Below are 24,235 nucleotides of genomic sequence, written 5' to 3'. Positions count from 1 at the left end.
TTGGACCATGTTAGGCCTACAATATTACTGTTTAGACAGACATAAGAATGAGCATGTTGTGTGTCCTGTAGAGGTATTGTGAGCACTATATTGGAAATTTTATACAATTTTAAGTAGCACATAATTCAGCTTTTTGGGAAAAGATCTAGTTCTTTTATGTCATGTTGCCTGATAGCAATCAGGGACTTTTCTTTTTAGAAATGATCCTAATAAAACGTCTATAAATAGCTCCAAACACTTACTGATGTTCAAGGCACATGGCAAGCATTACTGGGGACACCATAAGCTTGGGAACACACTTTTCAGTGCAAATGGCAAATGTAGTGACTTTGGTCATTCTCAAGAAGAAGCATATGCTAGATATTCTAGTAAAAGCAAAGGCATTAGGCCAGGCATTGGTGGTGCATGCCTTTAATCCCAGCACATGGGAGGCAGAGGCAGGTGGATTCCTGTGAGTTCCAGGCCAGCCTGTTTTAGAAAGTAAATTCCAGGATAGGCTGCAAAGCAATATGGAGAAACCCTGTCTTGAAAGACAAAACAAAACAAAACAAAACAAGAAAAAACAACAAAACCAAAACCAAACAAAAACCACAAAAAAATAGCAAAGTCATTTTTAAGGGGAGTTATCTGTAGTTTCTAGAAACATGAAATAGAGTGTACTAACAACTTTAAAGAAAAATAAGCTGGTTTCAAATTAGGAATTGGATAATCAGTTTTCTGACATTATAACAAAAAAGATTTCCATATGCTCTGAGACAGCATGAGTAGGTTATAACATATAAAATATTTTTAAAATACTTAGAGACTTTTAAAATATGAAATTAGAGAAATTTATACCTTATTAGAGGCCTACAAAAATAACATATCTCACAGAAAAAGACAGATCAAAGTGTTGAACCCAGAAACCTTTTCTCTTGATATTGAATCACATTTCACAAATTAAGTTGATTGCCTTGAGAAAACCACTACTTTTCCAAATCCAACAAAAAGGGGGAGGAAATTCTTAGAAGATATTGTCTATGATAGGAATTTTTGTAATGAACTTGTGGAAAAATGAATGACATAAATATAATATTCATGTATGAAATTTTCAATAAACAACCTAAGTAAAAATGTATTGCAATGAATGTGTGTGTGTGTTTCTCTTTTGCTTTGTTTAAATTTAAATGGAAACTATATGATTCCGCAAAATCTTTAAGTTACTCAGTGTTGTCTTTTCTGAACCATATAATGCATTGGTTAGAATGCAGATGCACTTGGCACTTGGCTTGATAATGCTAATGAAAATTAAGCTATTATTGGCTATGTATGGGAAACTATTCATCAAGTACATTTTTAATGTGCTCCTGCTTTGCATTCATGTGTACATATGTACTAGCATGTGTGTGCAGTTGTGTTGACATGCTTGTGGGGGATGAATATTGACATTGGGAATCCTTTTTGATCTTTGAATTTCTGTTCACTTTAGTGACTGAAGCAATGTCTCTTAGCTGAATCAGGAGATCACCAACACAGAAACCATGGCTAGCTAGCCTGTTGAAAGGATTCTCAACTCGGTCTTTCGATCACAGTAATAACAGTTAAACCATCATACCTATCAGGCTTCTATGTAAGCCAGGGACATCAGAACTCTTCTTCTCATATTCATACATTAAGCGCTTTAGCCACTGAGACATAGTTCTAGTCCCAATCAAGTTTTACATTTGCTTTTTGGCAGCATACAATTGACATATTTAGTACTTTGATGATTACTGTGTGGGCTCACACATTGCAAAATGAACAGGTAAAGGGATGAATTAATGAACATACAAGTAAATGATCGAAAGTTATGCTTACCTCTTGTATTTCTCAAAAAGTAATTTTCCCATGACACTTGCCTTTGATTTAGGAACTTAAGGATGAACCTTCCCATTAGTGATCATGATTAAAACAAAGTCCCACCACACTGAACAATCTGGCTACATCTTAATTCTGTTTATCAAATTTCAATGTATAAGTAGGTAACAGTTATATTTTTCTGTATTTCTGTCTGTGGGATTGAATGTGATATAAATTACAGTCTTTTAACCCATGTGGAAATCAAAGCTTAATTCATAGTTTTAATCACTTCAGGTGCCAAGATGTTAAGGAAGAATCAAATACCTTCAAAGGTAGACAAGAAAAATAAAGTGCAATTTTTTTTCCTTCAGGGCAAATTGTTTCAAAGCAAGGGGAAGATAGAGAAGTTACTTTCCCATCACAACAGCTCAGCTGGAGCCATGCTCACTACCCTTTCAGGATGAGCCCGGACACATTTCTCACTTCTTATTTCCTTGACTCATGTGGATCATTCTTTAATCTATCAAACAGCTCAGCACAGAAATATATCCATGACCAAATATTTTGTCTTGTCTACCTTAAAAGGCTTCAAGTGTTCATTTCTACAGAAAAAATTTTAGGCAACCATCAAGCACACCACCTTAGAATATTGTGTACTTATAAATAACTACATGGTAGATCCTTGCTTGATATTTTTCTAGGTTGGGAAATGATAAGGTGGCTGCCATCTTTTATATATTACATTTCCCAGGTTCTTAAATATCCTTTGAGACTCTTCTTACTGACAACTTCTTTCTCATTTCAAGGTTAGATATCTTTCTGATGTAAAGTGTTTAGTAGAATAAAATGTTGTGATTCTGTTACTTGAGTTGTTTAGTTATATGTTTGAGATCATCAGGAGGGATGACATTCTATCACTTATGTGGGTAGGCTCCTTTCAAAAGTAATTAAAAAAAATTAAACAGGAAACATTTACTGAGCACTTACTACATTTCAGACACCCCAGAACCCCTGGACCACAAGCGAGTGACCTGCAAAGAACTTGATCATTTAACTTGATCATCACAGTCTGTGATGATCAGGAACAGGTATATAAAGTCAATAGTCACAACATTGGATCACACAGAGACATGGTAATAACTTAGGAACATCAAAATTCTTAGACACTAATTTCAGAAATGAAATGGCAGGGGGAAACCAGATTTTATTGAGAACCTCCTCTGTCACAAATGTTATTAATGTTTTTAATTTTATTCATGACAAAAATATGAAGACTGTTGGGGGTAATCTTTTTGTTTAATGTCAAGATGTGTCTCTGCCAATCACCTTCTGACTGGTTTAGTAAAAAGTTGAATGACCAATAGGTAGGTGGGAGAGGATAAGCGGGACTTCTGGAAAGAGATAGAAACTCTAGGATGAATCTGAGGCAGGGGATTCGCCAGTGAGACATGAAAAGATGGAGCATATGATATGGAGGAGAGGTAATGAGCCATGTGGCAGAAAGTAGATGGATGGGTAAGTTTAAGTTATAGGAGCTAGTTGAGAACAAGCCTTACCTGAGACAAAGCTTTCATATTTATTAAGAAGTCTCCATGTCGTTATTTGGGACCTAGTGGTTCAAAGTCCTACTTCAAAGATTCATGAAAACACTAAGCTCAGGGAGTTAATTTTCTATGAGTTCCTCCTGGATCATCTGAGTTACTTTGTTGATACTGTTTTCACATTATTTGTAAAAATATTTTGATTTCTGTTTTAGAAAAACTATAATAACATTATTGTTATTTGTGTGTGTGTGTGTGTGTGTGTGTGTGTGTGTGTGTGTGTGTGTGTGTGTGTGTGTGAGTATAGACTAGAAATGTGCCACAGTGCAAGTGTGGTGATCTGAGGACACCGCTGTGGAGTTGCCTTTGTCTTTCCATGTGGGTTCCAAGAATCAACCTTATAAGGGCAGGCTTGTGAGGACAGTGCTTCTGCCCACTAACCCATCCTGATGGTCTGAGAATAGGTATTTTTGCATACAGTTAAAGAAGTTCAGTCTGAAAGAAAATTAACTTATGTCATGTTTTCAAGTATGATATAGGATGAATAAAACTATTTTCCCTTTTTTGGGGAGGGAGTGCAGGTTTCAAGACAAGGTTTCTCTGTGGCTTTGGAGGCTGCCCTGGACCTAGCTCTTGTAGATCAGGCTTGTCTCGAACCCACAGAAATCTGCCTGCATCTGCCGAGTGCTGTGATTAAAGGCATGTGCCACCACTATCCGGCCCTCTCTTCCCTTTTTATTACAATAATTAACTGATTTACTTTAGAAAGAAAAATTAAACCTTACTACAGCTCTAGAAATCCCATTGAAGTAAACACTACGTGTATTTTATTATTAGAGTTTCATCAGTTAACCAGTTTAGGAATATTTTTATACTATTAAAAGGTTATTTTAAATATTTTATGTCTACTATTCTATGTCTACTAATTCTATGTCTACTATCACCACATTTGTTCATGTACTAGTGTAAAATCAAGAAGAGTAATGTCAGTTCCGTGTGTGTGTGTGTGTGTGTGTGTGTGTGTGTGTGTGTGTGTGTGTGTGTATGTGTGATCTGAAGGCTTCAAATCAAATATAAAATTAGTTTTTTTTGTTTGTTTGTTTTTGGCTGATACATTCACTATGTGGACCAGGCTGACTTGGAACCCAGATATCTGTCTGTGTCTGCCTACTGTGTATTGGGATTAAAGGCAGGTGCCACCACCACCTGGTTAGGTCCCAACATTTTATCAAGGGTATCAATTCCCATTTAAGGTACTTAACTGATCCTAAAACTTTTCATAGTACTCATAGATTGAGGTAGAAATAATGTCTATATTAGACAGTGAACAATAGTTGTAGCAAAGAGGACATTTTGCAGCTTTAGAGCTCTTCATTTACTTTCATTCTTGCCATGGTGCTCATGCAATCTTTCTGCCCTGCAAGTGACTTTTTCTAGTGAGTTAGTTACAGGAACGGAAATGACCCAGAAGCTATGTTTCACAGCTACAGATTTAGCGAATTTCAGAATATTTGGCCACAGCATACACTGGTACATTCATGTTCACAAGGCGCTTTTTGTCTGCTTCTCCCCCTCTTCTTTTTCAAATGCCATTACCTCATTGCTAATTATAACTACTGCATTTTTAACTCTTATCATTCTGGATATTATAATCTGGGTACCATTCCTCACTATAGCTGCAATTAATTCTCAAAAGTTTATCAGCCAAAAGGCGTTAATTTGAGATTGAGCTGATACCTTTAGAACAGAAAGCTGAAATAATATTGCATAAGGTGATTAAAAATAAATAAGGTAATGCCTTCCAGTGCTATTGTTGAACTTTGTACAGTGTTGCAAGGAGAGTGAATATGCATTGCACTATGAGAGTACAAAGAAGACTGTTAATATGTGCAATGGCTTCTTCCAGGGTAAGAAGAAGTTTCTACCATCATTTTATTTAGCTGAAGTTCTTGTCATTTATTTTTTTTTTTGTTTAGGTACAACACCACACTTGTAAAGGAGAGGGAAATGCTTGGAGGGTTGTAGACGAGAATTCCCCCTCACTTGTGGGCTTCCTCCCTTATATGTTTCAAGAGGTAAACACCTTGGGAAATTACCTTTATCCCATAAAATAATTTTTCCCTGGCTCAGAGACTTCTTGTGGCATGAGATAAAAGAAGCAAATGCATTCTTTGAAGTCAAGGGCTATAACCTGGTGAAATGTGAGAGAGTTCACTAAGTGTATGCTTTCCATTATCAATTAACAAGAAACTTAGAATTTTTTTTTGATGATACAACCTCAATAGCAATTACACACTCAAATCAACTTGTTTCTCTTTTTTCCCTTCTGCTGTTGCTGTTCAGATGTTTTCCCATAGGGCTATAATAACTGAAAGCTGGTAGACTCATTTGAAGAGAAAGGTAATTAAAGGTTTTGCCTTCCTCTAACATGTGACACTGCAAGTTCATTGCTAGGGAATTTCCACAGATAAAACCCCTGTCAACAAGCCACTAAACATTTCATGCTATGCTGAAAAAATAGCTTATTTTTTCTCTTTAAGAACAATGGCATATAGACAGAGAGATGGGTGGATGGTAGATAAATAGGATTGTAGATAGAATATGTATATGTAAAGTTTTGAGTTTATTAAAGGAGACATGAGATACATAACAAATATATAATTACTCCAATCATTTACTTTTATATTCTTCTAGAAAAATTGAAATCCATTCATGAAATTTAGGTGTGGCTCTAGGTTCTCTTACAAGCCATGGTAGCATAATGGAACTTATACTAGTACAGCAAATTGCAAATAAAAAAGAATTAGAAAATTTGAAGAATCCTTGTTGAAGTGTGAAAAAGAAAAAAGCTCAAAGACATCTAGGAAGTACCATTACTAACATAAAATAATATTCATTTTTTCTGTCTCTTAGAAATAATAATTCTCCAATTCTCTTGTTGCCTGTAGCTCTTTGCCACACTATTATACAGGGCAAAACTTTTCATAAATTGTGTTTTAACAAATTATGTCTGTCATTCTCTGTATATACCTGCCACCATGTCTTTTTCCCTTTGCTTCATTTTCTAACAAATTCCTTTTCAGTTTTTATATCCTGACCTATACATGGGAGATATTGCTCTCCTGGACTCTTAAATAGCAAATTCTAGTTCTTTAGTCTTGGCATTGGGCCTGCAAGGCATATTCTCCCAGAGTGTTAGTGCTTTGTTTAGTGGGGAGGGGAGAGCATTTCTTCTACAAGTCACTCTTTTCTTTGCATAGCTCTGTTGGGGCAAATCGCCCATTCCTTTGGTCTATGGTGCAATACCCTTGGGTGTCTGCCATTGAGGATTTCTCCCAAAGAGCCAATTTCCCAGGGGGAACTGTGCCTGGGAAAGAAGCAGCAATGGGGTTCCCTTTAGCTGAAAGTTGTGAGTTTTAATTTTTTAAAAAGACACACGGCCAACCTGCACTTTTATCTTCCTTCTATTCTAAGGTTTAAAAACTTGCAGACATAACAGAATATTCCTTTCCTTGGCAATGAGAAATCCAGGCATCCCTGGTTACACAGGACATGAGGGATGCATTGTGATAATCTGCTCTTTCACTATGAACAATGAATGATTGCCTCTCACAAATGCTGCCTACCATAGCAAACAAACAGGGATCGGGGCAGCCAGGTTTTCACAAACCAGAAATTCAGCTTCTGACTTACCAGTTGTCTATATCTCCTCATTTTCTCTATGGGACTCACTTGAAAGTTCACAAAATTTTAACTTCATATCACACATAAATAAAATTGTTCCATCTATCCACATGATTGAACAAGCAAGAAAATGCAGACAATACATATTCAAATACATACCTTCATATCTCTGTATTCACACCATTGTTTCCAACTCTGCATTGGAAATCATTTGTATATTGCATTTTATCCTACTAATGTATATATACAAACACATGGAAAAGTTTAAATTACACATATCAGACTGTAAACCTAGAGCTACTTGATTTGTTTTTTGATAGTTTGCCTTAAATATTAAAAAAGAAACTTCTATGAAACCCGTCATGGTGATGCAAGGCTGTTAATCTCAGAATGTGGAAGGTGAATTTAGGAAGGTCAGCTTTTCTAACATAACGCATATAAGGCCAAATTGGGCTATATGAACACCTCTCAAATAAAAAAATAAGTAAGAAGACAGGTGTGTTCCTCATTCTTTATTCAACATAAGAAAACAACATGCAGAAGGGGAGGGGAAGGAGAACAAGAGGACTGAGACAGGTGAGGAATAGAGGAGAGCAAGAAAGTAGATGCCTTGATAGAGGGAGACAGTACAGGTTTGGAGAGAGGTCTGGCACAGGGGAAATGTTAGGGGATCCACAGGGATGACCACAACTAAGAAGCCAGTAATGGGCAGATAGGATGCCATTGATGCCCTTCCCCTATAATGAGATTGATGCCTACATTGGTTAACATTCCTAGAGCCTTCATCTAGTATCAGTTCAAAGCAGAAACAGGCACTCACAGCTAAGCACTGAACCATACTCCTGGAATCCAGTTTGTGGAGAGGGAGGAGGAATGAACATAGGAGCCAAGATGGTGCTAGAGAAACCGGCAGAAATGGTTGACAGGACCTACAGATAGCATGCAGACATAGTCAGGACCCAGGATTGGAACAAACCAAGCCCTGTAAATGTGGGTGCCAGCTAGGAGGCCAATGCAGTCTATGGGACCTCTAACAGGGGAGCCAGTGTTTATCCCTAGAGCACAAATGGACTTTGGGAGCCCAATCCCTATGGAGGGATACTATTACATGCCAGATACAACAAGGAGGGCCTAGGCCCTCCCCCGAATGATATGACACAATTTGATGGTCCCCTGTGGAGAGCCTCACTGTCCCTGGGGAGGAGTTGGGGGATGGGTTTGGTGGGTTGGTGGGGAACATGGGAGGATGGGAGGGCAAGAGAATGGAGGATGGATATATAAATATGAGTAGTAAGTAAGAATTTAAATAAAAATATATACCATAAAAAGAAAACAACATGCAGAATCTGTCATTCTTTTTGCTTTGTTTGAATATAACCATTTCACTTTCTTTTCTCTATTTATTATTTGTCTTTATTGCTTCATCTATTATAATTCCAAATAGTGAAAATTCTTTAATAACTTGAATTATTTCTATAAACTGAACAAACTTTTCAGAAATTTTGTTGGTTAGTTTATTTTGCTGTTAACACTGGTTACAGACATCACTGTATAATTTCAAAGCTACTTGCTTTGTTCAAAACAACAGTCACAAACAAACATAATCATAAAGCATATGAAGATAACAGAAGAACAACAGTCAAACTGCTTTATAATTACTCTCTCTCTCAGATCTAAAAGTGTTTGTGTGTGAGTGTGTTTGTTACTATAATGCAAAATCTTTAGGGAATTATGAATGATTTAAAATGGTAATAGATGAACCCTTTGTAGTATAGAGATACTAAGAAATGTCAATCAATATTTGAAAAAAATATATTTTTCAAATTGAAGTTTGTCACATGATTTTTTAATTTCATATCAAGATGGGTAGTTTGCACTTAATAAATATTTATTAACTTCTTAAAACATGTAGTGTTATAAACATATATAAAGTCACTGAAACACGTTGCAAGTTTCATAGTCTAAAGGGATGAAAACTTGATTTGATTTAATGTTATAGAACTGAAAGTATAAAAACATCCAAACAATTCTAGATCAGGAAGAGTTAGATTTGAGACAATGGGATCCCATAAAATTGCAGAGGATTTGGTAAGTTTTGTAGCTCTGTGCTTACTAACCAAAGTACAATATCAAATCACATGCACTTCATGGTGACACAAGATGTCAAGACATAATCATGTTAACTTCAGACTTGTAGGGATATTCTCTGGTTCCTGGATCAGGAGCCTTATAGGGTCCAAATCAGAGAATTATCAATGGACCTGTTAATAGCAAAACGCTAGTTCTTTGAATTGGATGATATTCTCATTAAATAAAACATGTTAGAATGAGAAACATTATCAGAGAAATAATTTAAAATCAATACATGTAAGTGCTTTCATCTGTGATTGTTCATAGACATTAGACTCCTGACTTGTCAGCCTTCAAAATCAAGCTGCTAATAGCAGCAGTGCAGGGAGTTTCCACATCTTTGGCCTTTGGATAGGACTGCATCACCGCAACCTCTTTTTCTAAGAATTTAAACTGGTCTTGGAGAAACAGTTGTTGTTTTGCCCAGTTCTCCCCAATCTGCAAACTGACTTTTTGAGACAGTCAGCCTTTGATCATGAGAGCTAATCTAATAATTATAGGTGAACTCTTTATTTTCTTTTATCATATATATATGATGGAATATATATATATATATATATTATATATATATATATATATATATATGATTGTAAGTGTTTGAAGAATTACACCTCTGTGCAATTCCCATCTGTATCTAAAGAATTCCAACACCCATAATTTTCTATTACTCAGCACAAGAATGATGGTTTTGGAAACAAGTCACTATGTTAGAAATGGGTATGAGTTAGCTCTAACAATATATTTAATATCACTATGACTGTGTCTGTACAAAAATTCATGCAGATATACATATATCGTTGGATATGATAATAGTATAATTTTTATCACCAAGTTAAATTTAGGTATGAACATATGATATATTTGCTCTTGCCACTGCTGACAAACTCTTATTGCTTCTGTATTTGGGTTTACTTTATATAATTCAGTTATACATATTCTTTTGCTTATCTTCTCAGCTTCTAGGTCTTTAGATCCCATGTGACTGGGTTTCTTCCTGCATGTTGGTTGAGCTGAATCATCAACTAGGATTTTTGGGGTGATGTTTTCTCTGAAAGTTGCTGCTCTCAGTATCAGTTCCTTTGTTGCAGCCGGTTTAGAGCAACTCTCAACATATACACTATTGCATTCTCTGCCATCTTGTGTTATCTGTTTTAAACTGCCTTGTCAAATTCTTGTATTAGAATCTCTGGCTTCCCAAGTCTCTGGCCTCTAAAGCTAGATTTAAAGGCTCTTGTTGTTTAGTTAGGCCTACAGATGTAAGTTCAATATCTTAATCTCATCTGGTTTTTGATATTAATTGTAACTTCGATGATAAGGATAGTTTTGAACTCTCTGATTTTAAGTCAAGATAAAGTGAAGCCATTTTTATGGACTCTGACAGTTGCCAAACATGTTGAGGACAGGAGGGCAGTTAGTCTTCAGCCACATTGAGGATAGGAAGGCAATTAGTCTCCAGCCATGCTGAGAATTTGTAGAGTCAGGATGACCCTTGCAGCCTGAGGTAGAGGTAAACGCTAGCGCTGGCTGCTTTGCTTCTCTGATCTTTCAGCTTGCACCCAAATATCTGTCAATGGGTTATATTATTCGTGTTACAGACAGGATTCCCCAATGTAGGCCCAGCTGAGCTGGGGTTTATGATCTTTGTTCATTAGCCTCCAAGTGCTGGAAATGAGCTATATTTCAACATGACCAGCTTTGATTATCAATTTCTTTTCTGATTTTGTTATTGTTCTGTTGACTCTTATTTTAGTTTCCTAGCCTTTTTATAAGTTATTGAATATGTGCTAGTTCATCATATTTTTCTTGGAGTGGAAGTGTTCAAGATAAAAATTACAATCATATTCACACTCCAACAATAATAGTGATCTCCATCTGAAACTGAATGTTTTAATTGACAGCCCAGTTATCTTTATAAATCACAGTCTTTTCTCTCTTTGTCCTTGGATCATTTTCAGATCACTCTCAAAAAAACTTCTATTACATTTGGTATTTGAAAATTTCATACATGCATGTAAGGTAGTTTGATTATTATGAATCCCAATCCTGTCTCACTACTCCTATCCACCCCCATTGCGTATAACACCCTTTCCCATGATCACGTCCTTTAGTTATGTTTTGTGAACCACAGACTTTTGGCATGGTCATTTGTGTGACTATGGGTCTGGGTTTCTTTTTATCTATACTGCCTCAGTCTTATTTTTTTCCTTGGGCGAAACTTATGGGCAGATCTCTTAAGATTTTGAGTACAATTTTATTACAGATTCTTCTTCTTCTTTTTTTTTTTCTCTGTGTAGCTTTGGAGCCTATCCTGGCACTCGCTCTGGATGGAGACCAGGCTGTCCTTGAACTCACAGAGATCCGCCTGCCTCTGCCTCCTGAGTGCTGGAATTAAAGGCATGTGCCACCAACGCCCGGCTATTTCAGATTCTTACTGGTTCATATTAGTGCTCTTATTTTTAAATTTTTTAGATGTATGTGTGCATGTATGGTTGTGTATTTCTTTGTGCTTGCATGTGTGCATATTTGTTTATGTGAGAGATATTGTTACACATATGACATGGTGTCCATGTGGAAAGAGGAGAAGACAACGTCTGTTGTTTGTTCTCACTTTCTACTTTGTGAGACAAGATCTCCTATCTTTGGCTTCCATCTCCTCATAGGAGCACAGTGATTACAAGTATGTGCTACTGTGACTGGCTTTATGTGTATTCTGGGTATTTAAAATATAGCTCCCAATTCTTGCAACAGCAAGTACTTCTAACAAATGATACATCTTTCCAACTCTTGATCTTATGTTCCTCGTGAAGTTATTTTCTATACCTCAAGGATTTATTTTTCCTACAACTAATTCTTATTCCAGTTGTCCTAAGTGCAGCCCTAGATTTCTCATTTTGTAACATATTCAATAACAATCTTTTTTGATTCAGTTAATTTTAGGACCTCTGTAGACTATGTTATTAATTTCCTCTTTTTCAAATACCAATTTTATGATACATTTTTATTGAAACAACAAAATTAATCTATCCCATTCTTGTTGCCAGCTGCTTTGTATTCCCCTTCCTAATATCATTTCTCTCCATTTCCCTAATGATGCATATTTCTTTAATGGAATAATTTTTAACTACCCTGTTCCTGTGATCCAAGTTGATTGCTTTTCTTTGTGAAAAAGACTCACATATTTAGTTTCCCCCCAGAGTCAAGCTGAAAGCTAAGCATGCAGTTAGATCAAAACAATGTATATATTGATTGATTATTTAATAAAAATCAGCATGTTATATTATTTGAACTGTCATATAGAGATTCAGAATATTATATCCGATATTAAACTAAAATGCCACAGATGGGGTTTGACTTCAGAAGAAACCTTTGCAGAAATTATAGGTTGTAAAGCTTTTCTAAGTTGTGGATTAAATTAGCTTTGCTCTAAATTAATCACTGTAACTTTGGATTGATAGTGTGGCACCAGACTGGAGTAATAGGAGGTATAAGGTTTAATTTCCATTCATTCTAGATCCATCAGAAGTTCTAAAGTATGATCTAGTAGTTACTACAAAACATAAAAGTGACAATTATTCATTTTATTCCAAGAACCAATACTGACAGGAATCTAGGAAGTCCCTTCTGTTTGTATGCAAGCTAAAAAGGAAAGCAAGGATTTGCCCATACTTTGAGATAATTATATGTTCAATAAGAAGAGCAAGAATGTTCTCAGCTATAATATTCTCTTCCATTTTGAGACCTAAGAAGGAAAGTCTGTCATATTTGTGGAATTAATCTAACCTTCTATGAATGAAAGTCCTGGCTTACAAGTCAGTTCTGGCAGCATTGTTAACATGGCTGTGAAAATGAAGATTCTACAAAGTAGATTCGAAACAAACCTGAAACTATAAGAGGGGTTGTGTTTGGATTGGCAAATACCACTAATTAGAAAACAAAAAAGAATCACATGCGGATGACTGACTGCTTCTAATCCTAGCAAATATTCACATATTTTCATTGGCAGATAGTTGGATGTTTTCCTCCTTTGGGTGGAATTTCAGTATATATAATAGATCCATTGTATATAAAATGGATTTTGAAGTGAGGTGTGGGGAACACATGATCATTAAATGCCTAAGAGTGAAGAGGCAGCCAAAAAATATTCCTGACACACAGGAGAAGAATGCACATACAATGCTAAAAACACTAGCATGAGCTGGCATAGCTGGATTAAAGACACAATGACATATTATCTAATGAACAGTGATATTGAAGTCACATAAACTCAGCTTTGAAGAGAGCATACAACAAATGCAAGTTATTATGAATTCAATGGAGCTTGTTTGTGTCTTCTAAAGCTCAGAGTATTGGAAGTACAGAAACAAAATTGACTAGGGTGTCTGTGGGTAGAGTCTTTGAGAACTGTTTAAGAATAGGTAATGTTACCCCTGGTCACTTTACAGACACAAACATTGTTACCATGTGATGTTCTGTACTACCTCAGGATTTTGCTAGCAAGAAGGGCACCAGCAGACAAGATTGTCAATGATGCTTCTCTAGAACCAAGTAAAGTACCCTTCCTCCTTTGTGATTTAACTGTAAGACATCATCGACAATAAAACATGGACTGATACATAAGATAAGTTCGTAAGGACTGTAGACAATTCAGCTAAATACTAGATCTCAATTAATTCTTCTGGAAAATCATGGTATTATGATCCAAGTACAGTGTCAGAATAACTATTTTTTTCCCAAATAGAGCCCTACACTCCATGCATACTAATCATGAATTTTACTACTGAGTCATTCTCCTGTTGGTAGTCAACTGTAGCATGGGTATTACTGTTGAGGTTATTGCACATTTTTGTCACTTCCCAAACTCCATTGATAAACTACTATGTCAATAATGGATAGAAATACTGATATTATGGACAGCTATATAAAATTAAGGAAACTTTCTTAGCCTGGATGTGATTGCAAGAGCAGAAATTAAAAAATCAAAATGTGTGACAACCTGAGGCTCAGAGAGACAGTAAATTTTAAGACAAAGTACATTTAAATGAACAAATTTAACTAAGGAAAATAATAGGGAAATGTGAGAGGTAAGCTTGGATGAGCATTAGAATAAACTGACAGGGTTGCACACATAGATGATGGGATGCTGAGAGGATATAGGGTAATGTAAAACATAACAAAGAAAAATCCTGTTTTCATTCTACTACTTTTGAAATCCTGTTTTCATTCTACTACTTTTGAAACTTAATGGAGTGATTTAGGGTTTCCACTAGCCACTTGGAGTTGCTGTTCATGTCTCCTCAGGTGCAAGTTGCATTTGTTTCATCTCTCCATAGGCATTTATTAGTCTTATGATTAATTGTATAAATTTTTGAGAACCTACTGTGTATTAGCCATTATAGCATTAAATGAAGTCGATAAACTAACCCCTGTCATCCAGTGAGTGACAGATATTGGCTATAAGAAAAATTTTAAGAATAACATATGGATGTATCCCAGGGAGTCCAGCTGTTAACAGAGAGGTATTTTTTTTTGTCATTGATGCACACCCATTTTAATGAAGATGAAGGAGTTAGACATACAAACATGAAAGAGGATTCAAGGAAAGGAGAATATGGAATAAGCAGAAAAGATAAAGGCTGGGAATCAATAGTGAGCATCAGGTCAGGCATTGTTTAGACTTGGTCATTCATCATTCATTAGGAAGACAAAGGAAAATGAAAATGAGGAGCTTGAGGCAGAAGACAGCTCATGAGAGCACATCACTGCACAAGATTTCTGTTATGTTAAGAATAGTACACAGGTGGGAGGACATGGGGAGAAGTGCAGAGCCTTTTAGAAATTATCACAATAATTCAGTAAGGCTATGGTGTGCAGGATCCCATGTGACAGCATCGGAGTGCAGAGAAGGTCTAGAATATGAATATCTCCCAGTGAAAACCCTCAGGATCACTGATCTTATATGCAGTTGCATATGAGGGAATGAGATAACTCAGGGATGATGCTGATTCTTTTGGCCTGAGCACCTGGAAGTGCGTTAATCATTCCAAAAATTTAAAATATTCCAGGTAAATCAGATTTGGGAATTCAGAGCAGGGGTTGTTTGGAAAATATTAAATTTGGCATGAATTTTGAAATACTAATTATTAGATAACTGAGATACTGATTTGCAATTTCTGTCCACAAGTTGGGAGTTTAGAACAGTAGCAAAGAATAGAGTCTTTGCAGTGTGGGCACTTGTAATATGTAACTTCGGAAGTTATTACATAGGATGGTATCTAGATAATGTACAGAAATGAGGAATCAGTTAAGGGCTGTACCTTATTAAGCGATTTGGGAGGAAAATAAAGATTATTAAGTAATCTTTGATATTAGTGAGGGACGTAAGTAAGGCAAATACAAAAATAATGCTTGGCAAGCATATTGCTTCTAGATTCATGTAAAAGACATCTTCAGAAGTGAATGTTACTCTAACTATGACAAATAGTGCAAGAAATGCAAGATGACTATAAATTTACTAGGAGATTCAGTAAATAGGTGATCACTGTAGTGGGCATTTTTCTCTTCTTGGTGATTTTTTATGGCTTTATAAGTGTAGAACCCAGGGTCTGACCTAGGCTGGAAGTGTTCTATTACTGAGCCACTTCCCCAGACTTACAATAATGTTCTCAATGTATTTTTTTCTTTTACTGAAAATAGATTCTTTTTACATACTATGTATCATGATTAAATTTTCTCACCCTCTACTCATCCACAACTCCTCCCCACCAGCTTTCCCAATCTGACTCCACTCCCTTTCTGACCCCATTAGAAGATAACAACAAAATGTAACAAATTAATTAAAATAAGGTAAAAACAATTATGTCCGTGCAGTGTATGATTGACTTATTTTCAACATTTCTTTTTCTCCTGATATTTGACCAATTTTCAATATCTCCTCCCTTCTCCCACATCCCTGATGTTAATGCCCATTTTACTTTTTTATTATTCTCTAATAGTATAAGCTCACATACAGTTAGAATTCCTGTTCCTGGTTTTGTAAGAGTAGTTTTTAATGGAAGCTTACATGGTGCATATGTACATTGTGCATACCAGTGCTTCTTTTGGTACTAGGAGGCTATCAGATTTAGTAAGCAGCTTTGTAGTCAGAGCATTTACAGACAGGAAAGGTTTTATACTGAAGGTATGACTCTAAGTAACTAGACACAGGCAGCATTTTCTTAAGTTTAGTAACATCTGTCCAGATTTGGCATAATTATAATGGTTCTGTTAATTTGACATTAATTTGCAAATAAAATATTTCACATGGGAAGTGTCATTTTTCAACTTACAGAAACCTGGAATTTTAATATTGAGGGAGCTTCATAAGCAAACCCTGTGCAACTCATTTCACTGCTGAGAAAGAATGAGGCCATAATGAATTTATTGTTTGGAGTAGATAAAAATGAAGATTGCGCAATAGTTGGGGTGAGTGGTACTTGACTATAGACCATGTTGCATATATTTGAATATACCAGAATATGTGTGTGTGTGTATGTGCACATACTTGATTTTATCAGTAAAATTTGCCTTTTATTCTGCACTCGGCTAAAATGAGAAAAATCTCTTTGAAAGTATCTTTTACGTAAGCATTTGTCAAGTTCTAATATTTATTTTGTATTAAAATTTATCTATGAGTTTATACGAATTAAAATAAACAGGGATTCTTCTCCATCTCCCCCCCTCAAAAAAATAAAAAATAAAAAGAGTGAGAGTTAGCTGTGACTTGCCTGTGGATGCTCACTTAAGAAGACCTGATATCTCTCTGTAGCTCATTGATTATTTTCTGTTAGTTTAAGTTCCCTTGTCCCTGTACAGGTACAAAGAAATAGATCCATCTTATGTCTTTACAGCAGTACCTCACATTTTAAAACATACCACATATCAATATAACCATTTTAACTATTTTTCTGTAAGGTAAACACACACACACACACACACACACACACACACACACACACACACACACACACACACTCACACACATATTTTCATGGGTGTTGTCTGAAGCATTGTTAATGTAAGTAAGACCTTGTAATTGAAATGAAGTGCCAGTCACTTACACAGCAGAACACACTGTTCCTTTTATCCAGTGAGTAAATGGAAGCTAAGTTGACCGAGCAAAACTTCTTTAGTTTCAGCAAATAAGGGGTTTCTTTTTCTACTCTGTGCCTGCTTGAATTACAAGCATATCCTTGGAGCATCTGTTTTCACTAAATTTGACAGCCAGGAAGGACGGTCACAATTTCAGCAGCTGTTATTTGTTTTTTCCTTTACTGAGATGAGCAGCAAGACCACAGTGTCTAGAGATTTGTTTGATTACTCAGCAGGACAGTAGAGTCTATAGCAGAATGATGATAGGAAGCGTAAAGAGAAGGAGGAAGGCATGCAACAAGCAAACATCAAAAAGGCATGGCTTGATAAGCAGGATCCAAAAATAATGTCTGTAGTAATGATAGGCTGACCAGAAAGATGTTTACTGATGTAAAACAGCTGAAGTCAAGAACAGATTTTTGAGAGCAATGAATGAGAGATTATACAAGCTGAGTCACAGACATGATTATTTTCAAAGCAGATTTATGTGTTATTGAAAATGAAGCTAGTTAATGCCCCACCTTTTTGACAAATATTAGTAAGTTGCAAAGTAAGACAGCATTTGATCCAAATGCCATCGAGTAAATGCATGTGTTGCCTGGTTCAACAAGTGACAAAAGACAGGTTTTTAAAGCTGGTTGTGAAGATCCCATCCAGAGGAAGAGAAGAAGCAAAGTAGAGCAAAGCAGAAGTCCTAGGAGGGATGTGGACAATGAAAGATCCCAAGGCAGTGTCACAAACACTAGGGCAAAGGAGGAGGAGGAGGAAAGTGAGAAGGAGGAGGAGGAAGTAGACCTAAAGCTAACCATCTGTACCATTAGCAAAAATATGGATAATGCTTAGCAATATGTCAGAGTTAATGACCTACCACTTAGGGGTCCTATGGAGCAGATCAAAAAATTTGCTTCTGTGCCATGGCTAGTACCATGAGACAGACAACATTCCTTGTGTAAATTAAAAGAGTAACTTAAAATGAAGAAGTGCTACCAACAATTAAAATAGAAAGATTACCAGCAAAAATACCCTCTCCTGGAGATGCAACAGGGAATGTGAAGAGAGCCTTTCTTGAGAAATATTATTGTAACACATTTGTTATATAAATAATCCTATTTAGATTTTAAATAGAGCAACTGGCAGATGTGGCAGGTAGAGTGAACCAGGATTAAGAAACTATGGACAGGACTTAGTCTCTTTTACTGCTATGAGTTTCCAGAGAAACTGAGTGAAATCTTTAAAAAAAGAACCTCCAACCATTTTTCCCCATAAATCTAATGACTGGGATGTCCAACAACAAGGTTACAGCTGCTCACTCTCTGATGAGGTCTGGCTTCCTACACCATATATGGCTCTTTTTTCTTTTCCTCATATTTTAGAAAAGGCTAGGGACTGCTTTGGGTCCCCTACAATGGCAGTAGATCTCTGCCTTCATGTCCTGAATACTTCCCGCAGGACTCTATTCAAATGTCACATTGGAATTTGGTTTCCTCCTACAAAATTTGTATGTTGAGAAGATAAATCATGGCATTCTAGTCTAGCTCCATTATTTTTATATATGCAAGAGTATTAATTTCTTCCCAACAGTACCCCAAATCTTAACTTGTTCAGACACCAACTCTAAAAATTATCACTTTCTTATCTAAGTCCAATGTAGTGAGGCTTGATGTCTGATTCATCCTGAAGCAAGTTCTTTTCCAGCTACCAACCTGTGAAAACAAACATTCTCTGTGCTTCAGTGAAACTACAAGCATAGAAAAGACATCCTGTTCCAAAAGGGAGAGATGAGAAAGGTGAAAGTGTGACCACTGGTCCCCAAAAATCTTAAAACAGAGTAGGGAAAATTTCATTAGACAGGAAGCTTAAGAAAACTGGTTGCCCTGGTTAGCTTTGTCAGTCTGATACATCCTAGATTCATCCAAGAGGAAAGCCAAGATTGAAGAACTGACTGGATCAATTTCATCTGTGTGTATGTGGGTTTGTGAGGGATAAGTTTTATTATTAACTGACACAGGATGGCCCTGCAAATTGTGAGCATATGGCTACACAACCAAGTGGTTATGGGTTATAGAAGAAAGAGAGCTAAGAGTAACAGCACCAGTATGTGAGCCAGCAACTGGCATTCCTCCATGGTACCTCACTCTGGGCGGTTCCACCTTTAGTCCTTGCCCTGACTTTCCTCAGTGACAGATTATGACCCACACATGTAAGTGGTTACTTTTTTTGTCAATGTTTTGTCATAGCAACAGAATGAAACTGAATCAATTACCTTTCAAGGCCCAAATATTCTGTCTTGCTGGGGACTCCATAACAAGGACATGAATTTCCTAAAGCACTCCAACCAAAGGTAACCTGGTGTTAAACCATTCTATAAACTGAACAGACACAGTGGGTCCTCTTGGACTAGCTGAGGGGGCCCTGACAATAGGACCATGATACAAACCTGGTATATGAGCTAGCTTATTGGATCCCATTCCTTAGGGTAGGATGCCATGATCAGTGGCAGGAGGACCATGATATTATCCTGGTACATGAGCTAGCTTGTTGGAGCCCATTCCCCATGGTGGTATGCCATGCTCCATCTTAATGCATGGGAGACGGGGTGAGCGCTGCCCCTATCTATTGTACCAGACTATGTTTACTCCTCATGGGAGCCCTTACCCATGAGGAGGAGTAGACTAGGGGTAGGCTAGGGGGATGTGAGGAGGCAAGGGTGTGGTGGGAGGAAGGGTGGGAGGGAGGGAGAACTGTAGTTGTATTGTAAAAGGAAATCAAAAAATAAAATAAAAATAAAAATAAAAGATCAAAACGGTGTTAAAAAAACAGAAAAGAAAGCCCTTTACCAGGGCTCTGAAGTACATTTGGGACATTCTACTCTCTTGAGTGATAGACCCTGGATTCTTTCTGATGAGTTCCTAGTTTCTTTATCAAACACAAATTGGCACATATATATTATAGTCTCTTTGAAAAGGTGTTTCTTACTATTTTCAATAATGATAGAATGAAAACTGCCTGCATCTTTATTTCTTGCTTACCAATTCCATCTTTAGGCTAATGTTGCTCTTGACTTTGGCACTAAGTGGTCAAGAGCATTCAGGTGACTCTTGTAACATTTTGCTGAGAGATCCCTTTGGCCAAACATCTGGTTTTCGCATTAGTAAGTTCTGCTTTGTACAGACCACGAGGCCCACAGCAGTCTCCTGCCAGTACCTGACTGTCCTCTGATAGAAAAATCTTTTCTTAACTGCTCCACAATGCAGCAGTTAAGTATTTATTAAGTGGTTATAACTTTTAGAAGTTTATAAATGATATCTTATCAGAGTGAGCTTTATTATGCTGTATTCATGTGCTCTGAAGGCATAGGGATTCTTCCTGCTGATCATTTTTTTGAGTCCTCATCAGTATTATCTCTAATATCCTGTTCATAAAGTGAAAGACTTTATGAAATAAGCCTGGAAATTCCTTCAGTCTCTTCACATTACACAGATCTGAGACACTTCCATAAGTTTATGAACTTCTCACAGGACTGTCTCCACATATAGGTACGAATGTGTGTGTTTCTCTGTTATCACTGCCTTAAGAAGAACACATATGACACCATTTTTTGTCACTGTGACCAAACAGTCCACAGAACAACATTAAGGAGGAAGTATTTATTTTAGCTTGTATTTTAAGCCACTTCAGTTCACAGTCTTTGTCCACTCTACCCAAGGTAAATAAGAAGAATATGAAGGAGGTTGCTCTTCCTCTCATAATGGCTGGGAGGCACAGCATAAGGAAACCTTGAGCCAGTGATGACCTTTCTATATCACTACCAACTTCTGCGAGCTGCCCTCTGGTTTGCTTATGTTTTGACAACATCCCAAATAGTAACCTCAGCTGAGATCCAAACTGAGCATGTGTAAAGAATTTCATATGCTAACCACAACACATAGACATTCATTTCTCACAGTTCCAGACATCAGCAATTCCAAGATCAATACATGTGCTGATCAAGTTTCTGGTGAGGGTCTGTCTTCTGCTTCATGGAAAATAAATTTCACTTCATCTTTTTGTTTGTTTTATTTTGGCACATAAGTCTACATTGATAAAGGGCCTATAAAAATCCCAGTAGTACCATTTATAAGGTTATAATTTCCTATATGCCACTCCCCACAGAGTTGACCTTGAAAATATCACATTGGATCTTATGTTTCAGGAATGGGTTTTAGATGGGGAAATAAAGATCCTGTCCATGGTGGCTTCTATTTCTTAACCCAGTAGAATTGTGAAGATCTCAATACAAGCATATCTACATGAATTTTTAAGTATAAAATTAAGTTTTGTTAATTAGACCTTTTTCTCTAGTAGTTTTATACTTAAAATTTGAATAAAGTATTTTGTCTTAAAATAATTATTATTTTATCTTCAGTGTGGGTCACAGTGACCCCAATTATTTCTTATTTTGAGAACAAAAGAATGTTCAGTTCCATGTATTGAAACGTGTAGAAGTTTTCTACTGTTCTGTATTTGAGAGATTTTGAATTTGAAAGAATTCACAAGGCAAAGATGGTATTTAAAACTCGCATTTTACTATTTTATGCATTACTGTACATATTCTGAAGGAAAAGTCACAGCTTGCATTTTATCAGTTTTTGACACTTGCTTGACATTATTCAATTTATTGGTAAATTAAATTGATAAACTACATGAACTAGTTTTATTCCCTATTCAAATTTTATTATTTTGATTATGTAACTATAGTATTCAAAGGTCATCTTGGTTTTGCAGGAAAGCAAATAAAATAGAATCAATGTTTTCATTGGGGAAAAATGATATAACTCACATTGATGAGGCATTGGAAAGATGAAAATTTAAATAGGATTGATGTTGAAGAAACAGGTATGCTTCAATTCTGATCATTGTGTTTCAAGATAGAAAAGCAAAGTCAGGCTCAGCAATCAAGCATGTCAAAATGTATTTAGGAGAACTTTGTACACATAAGATTTTGAAGCTCAATTTTGGAAGAGACTCATTTCTAAATGTTGCAGATATGAAATAACATTTTTATGAGTTGTGCAAAATGTTCAAAGGATAGAGCATCTGGCAGGAAAGGGAAATTCAATGAGCTTACAATAATTTCAAAATAACTATCTAAAGTGCTATTTACAAATTTATGTTTTGGTTTTCAATGAGCTAATAAGGCTATACTGCCATTTACATTTTTAAAAATTGCTATCTTATGTTTCAGTAAAATAGAAATGTAGATTTCTATCTTTAAGAAATATAAAACTCAGATAAGGCTTTAGCATGAATAAGAGCTTCCAGATGCATTTTTTCAAGGCATTGGTTGCAATATAAAATTTCTGAAGCAATGTACATTTATCAGCTTAAGAGATTCAGCTTCATTCTCTTCTGTATCCCACCTGAGAAGACCATACTTCTATTACAAGATCATGTGGTGATGTTAAATTCAATGTTCTTATCTGATCATTTTTGATCATTTGTTTTCTAGATATTGCTTAATTCTTTTTCCTTATTTCAATTGAGTTCTTATAAATACTATTCTATTGTATAGGTTTGCCATGAATTTCCCTGCCTTCAGGTTTAATTTAAAATTTATATATGTTAAGAACTAATCCCTCTCCTCTCAGTCCCTCTCTCTTCCTTCTCTCCCTTCCCCACTTCTCTAAATCTGAAAAGAATATATCAAAACAATCTGACAATTCATTTGTGTAAGTGAAATTAGAGGTGAACTTTTTAGTGCAGTATTCTGCTCCTATTTTTTTTTTATAATGATCTTAAGTTTGCTCTGGGCTCAAAAATAAAAATCTATATATTTTAAATTTTCTTACCATTGTGCTTTGTCTAATTCTGAAAATTTGGACTTACGTTTTTCAAATTAACTAATAAATGTTGTTTACCAGATGAGACATTTCCTTCAGAAAACACCTAATTTTGCTTATAAACAGACTGTTTTCCAAGATGAAGATTTATGCTACATACACATGCACACACTTGATAGTGTAATAATGACGGATAATTACACACATCCACATATATTCTCACACACACACACGCACACACACCACACTCTGGTAGTTTCCAAGTTTTAATTATTCACCTTTTAACCATTTATTGGCAAAATATTCCAGTATGATTTTATGTTATTTGCAAATAAATATATTGTTCACACACACACACACACACACACACACACACACACACACACACATATATATATATATATATATATATATATATATATATATATTAACTCAGAGAATCAGGGAGAATTTTGTAATGGCTCTGGAAATATACTTCATAAAAGTAGATATGATCATTGTTGACTTTTGATTGCTAAATGTTAGTTACTAGGTTTTTGTTGTGTGATATTTTAACCACATACAAGTGAACTGGTTACTTTAAACAATTAGCAGTAAGCAACATATTTGTGGAGCCTGAAAAGGTCAACATCGAGATAATGCAATATTTAAGGTCAAATGAATAATTTCTTTGTTCTCAGAAGTCCATCTTCCCACTGTATCTTCACATGGCCTGGAGAGGAAGCAGGCCTCTCATAAGCTCTTATAAAGAAAATAATTCTATTGATTAGTTCAGACTTTTGAACTCACCTACTCCCAATTACTTCCCAAAGATCCTGTCACTTAACCCTGCCATATTGGAGAAAAGGCATTTCAATTCAAGGATCTCAGAGTGGGTTCAGTTAACAAGCATGAACCTCTAGTTCTAACATAGAGTAGAAAGCAAATATCTGTTTCCTGGAAGGAAAGTGAGCCATTTACCCAGTAGTATTTTAGTTTCCATCATAATCAAAATGCATAAGTTATAATAACAGAATCTAATAGGTAATGGCAATGAACTTCAGTGACTTAATGAGAAATACTATATTTAAATTAATATAATTGAATGAGTTATGGGTTGGTATAAAATAGAACTAA

This window comes from Cricetulus griseus, chromosome 4, assembly GCF_003668045.3.
Source record: "Cricetulus griseus strain 17A/GY chromosome 4, alternate assembly CriGri-PICRH-1.0, whole genome shotgun sequence".
In the NCBI taxonomy this organism is placed as follows: Eukaryota; Metazoa; Chordata; class Mammalia; order Rodentia; family Cricetidae; genus Cricetulus; species Cricetulus griseus.
The sequence above is the reverse complement of the archived record's forward strand: the minus strand, read 5'-3'. Positions refer to the sequence as shown.